This window comes from Anoplophora glabripennis, unplaced genomic scaffold, assembly GCF_000390285.2.
Source record: "Anoplophora glabripennis isolate ALB-LARVAE unplaced genomic scaffold, Agla_2.0 scaffold117, whole genome shotgun sequence".
Taxonomy (NCBI): Eukaryota; Metazoa; Arthropoda; class Insecta; order Coleoptera; family Cerambycidae; genus Anoplophora; species Anoplophora glabripennis.
The window spans coordinates 570,252-576,814 of NW_019416274.1; positions in this window are offsets into that span (position 1 = coordinate 570,252).

The window sequence follows — 6,563 nt, forward strand, 5'->3', positions numbered from 1 at the left end:
CCATCAGAGAAAATTATACAAAGAACAATTCTTACCCAACTAAGTGAGCTTCTCCTCGTGAAATAAAATCCAGCACAGCTGCTTACGGGATAAACCCTATATAAATATTACTAACGAAATCCAACTTCCACGTTGATTAACTTTCCAAAAGTTACACAATTGTTAATAATATCTTTCAACGAGCTAATGAAGCTACGAAGTGATCCCTTCAACGGTTGAGATTTAAAAGAAAGAAAAGACCTATGGAATATGGAATTTTAAGATAATGGTCACGTGACTTAGATTTATTCGTTTTGATACAGAGTAAATTGAACCGTTTCACTATACCCTGATCATCTATTTGAAACTGTTATATTATGTTATAAACAAAGTAATATAAAAAGTTATGAATATATACATTAATAATAGTAATTGATAATTAGTTTTGAAATGAATTGAGTATATTGCAATTGATAAAATAATTAATAAGTAATTATAAAGACATAATTTAATTATTTGTAAATGTTTATATATTAATATTTTTGAAAACCGTAACATATTATTCTTTAAACAGAAATGTCGCCTTTACATGTCATCAGTCACTTTTTCAATAACTAATAATTTACCAGTTATCACCAACACTACAAAAACACGTCTACACACGATGAATGTGGATATAATACTAAAGTAAACCAACATGACCTTGATATGTGTGGAGTTAATACTCCGAAGTCAAACTAATAGAATATTAACTCCACATACACATGTTTGGCTCGGACTAAATTGATGTAACGAGGAACTTAATACTGTGGAAATGAAACACGCTTAATATTAAATACACATACGATTGTCTTGCTTGGAGACAGCTTGGGACTTATTATTAAAAAAAATGAAGTTAATACAGTTTAGCTCGAGGTACAGATATAAATTCACTTCTGTTACGTAATTATTAATATGAAATGGTAACATCATTTATAATGCGTGCCCGAGATTCAGGAGAGGGGGGTCGAACAGACAATATAACAACTACTTAAGGCATAAAGAACGACACTAAATCCAAAATGGGTGGGGTCGAAGTAAAGGTGTCGAAATTCAGTGTAGTCCCCCAAAAAGACAGGTCTCCTTGGGTTTCCACATATTGCGGTTTATTTAACTTTATAGTCTTGGGGTTAATTTATTAATTGATATCTTCATTCCAAATTTTGCCATGTATCAGAGATTGCCTGAACCTTGTGCACCGTGCAAAATAGTCATTGATATTGTTTATTTGTTTCAATTTTATACATTGTTATTAAAAACCTTCCTTAACAAGTGCTGGTGTGTTCTTGTTCTCTTGAATTAAGTGACCCGTTGAATAATAGTGTAACACCCTGTAAGAATGGTAAGTATCTGAAAATCATTCTCCGAACGTATGGAGGGACAACATGTCCCACGTATCATAATTAAAGTGTAAATAATAATTCATGAGTTCCCTTTCTAGAAATTAATAACAATCTCTTTCGCAAATAGATGTCTTTACGGTACTGATCATAACGATGCATAAAGAAATAATCTCTCCGATTACATTCCGTTCGATTGCTAAAATAAGATTTTTCTGTTCTGTTTTGAATATTTCAAGAAAGGATAATTATATGTAGAAGATATATATTTAAAATATCAAAATTAAAATTATTAAAAAAATTATCCTTGGCCCATGTATAATAATAAAAAAAAGTTATGGGGCATTAATACTAAGTAGTCGTCATTTTACTTAACTTTTCCACGTTTCACCCAACTTTTCCCTGTTTTCTCATGGCTGCCGTCTTTCTGGTTGTTCCCAACAAATTGTTTATGGAATTAGATAGGCAGCGTATAATACAGTAACATGAATTACATGGAAACCGTTCCCAACGTCTCTTTTTAATAATTTTTCGGACACTGTATAAATACTACTATGTCCACATCTAAATTTTCATCAAAACTCTAAAGATAGTAGCCGCAATTCATATCTTCGAACGTACAAATATCCGAACCCAGCAAATGAAGTGCGCTCTTCCAATATATCGGACGGTCGGATATTCTGATAACCCGATAAGGGAAGGAATGCCTTCTATGCCCGCAACGGCTTAGAGGCGCTACGTGCTGAGACTTCCAACGCACAAATTTACATTGCAGCCATACTATACCCACTTAAGGTTCTATTTACGCACTGCGCTTAACTGAGACTTCTCCGTCATCCCAAGTGGCAAGAAGTTTGTATAAGCTCTCAATTGAAATAAGAAGTATGGTAAAAAGTAAAAATGTAAACATAGCAGACGCGGAAAGGGAATATTCCTTTATCGAACAGCATCTTTTCTGATAATAACAGTACATTATAGTCTGTTTAGAAATGAAAGAGAGTAATGAAAGCTCATTATGTATGCAAATCGTAAATAAATGTAGTACTGGTGCTTATATTCAATATTTTTATATTATGTATTTTCCGTATAGATGAGGTCTACTTTTAACAAAACTTTGTGCGATCGGACTGTACTAAATTGTAGCAGGTAGCTAAAATTTAATCTGCGGCAATCCGTCTTTGTCTATGCCGCTTCAATTTATCGGTCCATTTCTCTTATAAGTAAACAATATAAAAACAGCATTTCAAAACATGAGGCTACTTTAAGCATCATAACCGGGTTAAGAGGGTTTTTAGTAATTCAAATAAAATTATTCAATATTATTATCAAAATATTTATTTAAATTTAATGAATAGATTTTTATTCCACACAAAAATATATGTATTTTGAAAATGCAAATTATGGTGAGTAAATGTAGTGTTGTATAAATGTACAATAAAGAAAATAAAAAAGTAGGTATATTAAAATTCATCGTCTGAATATTCTGATGAATTATCTTCGTCTCCTAGATTGATAACGATAGGTTCCACAGTAACGTCAATTAAATTATCGAGTTCCCACATTTTCTCCTCTTCTTTTTGTACATGATGTATACATCTTTGACAGTTATCTGCAGTTACTCGTTCCAAGGAATTTTTTAACAAAATTTTCACGTCTTTTAATTTAAACGTCGTATTATTTCGCGCTACATCTCCTTTTACCTGCGCCCAGACTAATTCGATTGGGTTAAGTTCACAGTGATAAGGTGGTAACCGTAGTACCGTTATTTGGCGATTTGTTGCCATTTCATCGATAACATATTTTTTCTGATCTTTATTAAGATTGACAAGTGTCAAAAGTTCCTTTTTCACCATATTTGTTTCAAAAGAAATGTTTTTTCCGGATAACCATTGAATTATATCGGCTTTCCTTCAAGCAGTCGTAGGCGTCCGCTCGGTCTGCCGTGAATGGTAACTGGCATTATCCATGACAATTACAGACCCCGGAGGAATAAGATCCAACATCTGTGTAAAATACTCTTCGAAAACATCTGCGTTCATGTCTTCGTGATAGTCACCTGTATTTTTAGATTCAAATAAAAAGTAAACCGCCATCTACAAAACCACTGGCACTATCTCTATGTGTCACTATTAGTCTTCGCCCTTTACCTGAGGTTGATTAGTGAGATGCCACATTTAAGGGAGTTGATTTCTGTTAAATTTGTTACTTTAGCCAACGAGGATTACAGGCAAGAAGATATTACTAGGAGATTGAATATTCATCAATTGACTGCTTCTCGTATAGGAAAACTATAGAATGCGATTGGAGAAGACAAAAGACGGCCTGGTCAAGGACGTACAAGATGTACAATGCCAGTATACAATCTGAAAAAATATATTACCGATTACAAGACCAGTCAATGCAAGTATTAAAGTCGTTTTAAGCCCGAAACGTCCTGCTAAAGTTCCTAGACTTCTCCCACGTCACAAAACCAGACGACTGCAATTTGCAAGAGCCCATTCTAATTAGAATGAACATCAATGGAGTAAAGCCCTTTTTACAGACGAAACTAGAATACAATTATGGAAGCCAGATGTACGTGGCCAAGTATACAGAAGGACAGAGGAACGTTTTACAGAATGTAATCTTGCACAAAACATTAGCTTTGGTGAATGTTCCATTATGCTTTGGGGAGGTATTAGTTGGGAGAATCGCACGGAGGTTGTTGAGGTAAATTTAAGAATGAATTATGACTGGGACATATGCAACATCCTTGAAAAGCTTGTTTTCCCTTACGCCGGCTTCATTGGGTACGATAACTTTGTGCTCATGTCGCTGGAACAGTGATCCAATACCTTGAGGCTGTCGGCATTGATGCTCTAGAGTGACCACCAATGAGTCCTGATTCTAATCCTACAGAACATCTATGGGGCATTCTGAAGTGACATATACAAGTACGAAATGCAGTTCCTAACACAACTGCGGAATTAAGAATTGCTGCACAGGAAGAATGGAATCAAATTGCGCAACAAACCATCAAAGATCTTTGGCGGAGTATGCCTAGGAGGATGCAGGTTATGGTTAGAGCTATTTCAGATGAATCAATCAAATTATGCAGGCCGGCGCCTCAGGAGGGGCCTGTTTTCTATATAACCAACAAGGCAGTAATTTTTATCGTCCAACAGACAAAATATATTTTGAATTATGCATGACTTCATTGTGTAAAAACACTTTCCATTTCACAACAATAAATCCGTTGCAACAGACAGATATTACAAACACTGTCCAAACATGTGGAATGGTAGTTGTCACAAACACTGCAATGAGAATTCAATTGTCCATGTGTTGAACATTGCAGAAATCGACTCCCTAGGATTTCAATATTACTACAATCAAATATGTGCATCTGGGTGCTCTCTCCTAACTTTATCGGCGCCATTTTAGTCGAATTCAGTGCCGTGCACATCGGACGTAAATCTTTAAACATACCAAATTTATCTCCGTGAACAAAATATAAACAATTATAGCACAAGCAACGTTTATTCTTTGCCACTGGTAATGTACAAACTTACAATTTATTTTGCCACTCTTTTGAAAGAGTCCTCGGTACAGTTGGTTGTACCGCTGACAAACTGAATACTAAATCATTCTAGTAAATTCAAGGTTTATTATTCAAGGTCATTGCGAACTTCTAAAACCAGAGCCAGCCTTTAGCACTATATATACTAACACTAGAACAATACATACTTCTACTATACTACTATAGTGCCTAAAATCTTTGGAGATATACGTAGATGGGAGAAGAATATCGTGAATGTTGTTCCTCAAGACCATGACGAAATTGATTGTTTCCTAATAGAAGAGAGCCGATGAAATAATGGCTTTCGTTGACAAATTATAACCATTCATCCAGGAATAAGCGAACCTGGAGAATCTGAGTAATTATAGAGTGATGGTCAAACTCCGACTAGTATCAATATCTTACATTGACCTAAATCAACGCTCGTTCTTACGCCCTACCTTGTACCATATTCACGGAAATGGTGCCTACTTTCTTTACTGACACCGCTAGGTCACCCACTAAATAATGATGCATATTAATAAATCCAGTTTCAGTACAGTCGCAGGAGTTTCAATGACATGACACTTGTGATTGAAGAAACATCTCTTTAACAAAAAATAGTAAAGAATTCGATCTGCCAGGATTGCAACTGGGAAGAACAATCATACATCCTAAAGTTGAGATCTCTCTTTCTTAAATATGGGAGAACTAAAGGAAAAAATCTGTTAAAGAACTCTTGGATTCTGTATAGAGAATTAATCGTTATCAAATAAATAGTGGGAAGCATAATTGGTTGCAAAGTATTTATGGAGAACGTATTTATGGAGAACCGATCCAGAATTTAAATAGAAGTTAAATATACTGCTTTGAATCACAAGAAAATTTCGTTATTATTAACTCTGACAAATAAAGTTTCTTGGTATCGTATAAAGCTAAATTTTAATACTTGTTTATGCTAACATTTAAGTCAATTTCTTGTTTCCCGTAGCATATCTCAATTTTTAATCCATACCCTCGGACGTACAATAAAGGCGACTTACTGGAAAATTCGTTAAACGCTCCAGGAAGTGATGAAACTAAACCAAGCTCGACTAACAAGGAAGTAGAACACCAAGTCGGAGCGTCAACAACTTTAATTTGAAAGCTGCATTATGGAATCAACAGCTTCTGGCTGATAGTCGTTCCAACACACGAGACTGTGCGGATACGGAAAAGGCGGTATTTTTCTCTGGCAATTCGCTCGAAATTCGTAAGTAATAGTTTCCAGGGTCAAAGGAGGAAAATCACTTGGATAATATAAAGTGACTTTGTTGTACTCGTATAATGTAATGTCATAATGCGCGGAAAATTTTAGAAATATTGTTATTATTCATTGAATTAATAATAGTAAAATAAGGTAACATTGCTGCTTTTTGACAGTAAAACGTACATAAAGGTACGCATATCTTTTTATTTTACATTTGTTTTATAATTCTTCTCTGTCGGGTGTATTTAAATGAAGGCTGTCGTTCAGTGGACAAATATTTCGTTGGTCAGTCCAATCAGCTGATTGGCAATATTGGGCAAGTTTTAATACAGTTACTAAAGGCCGTTCAGAGAATTGTTTGACTACAGAAGTTTGGCCGAACTAGTGCGAGCATTCGATGAACACAGCCGAACTAGTA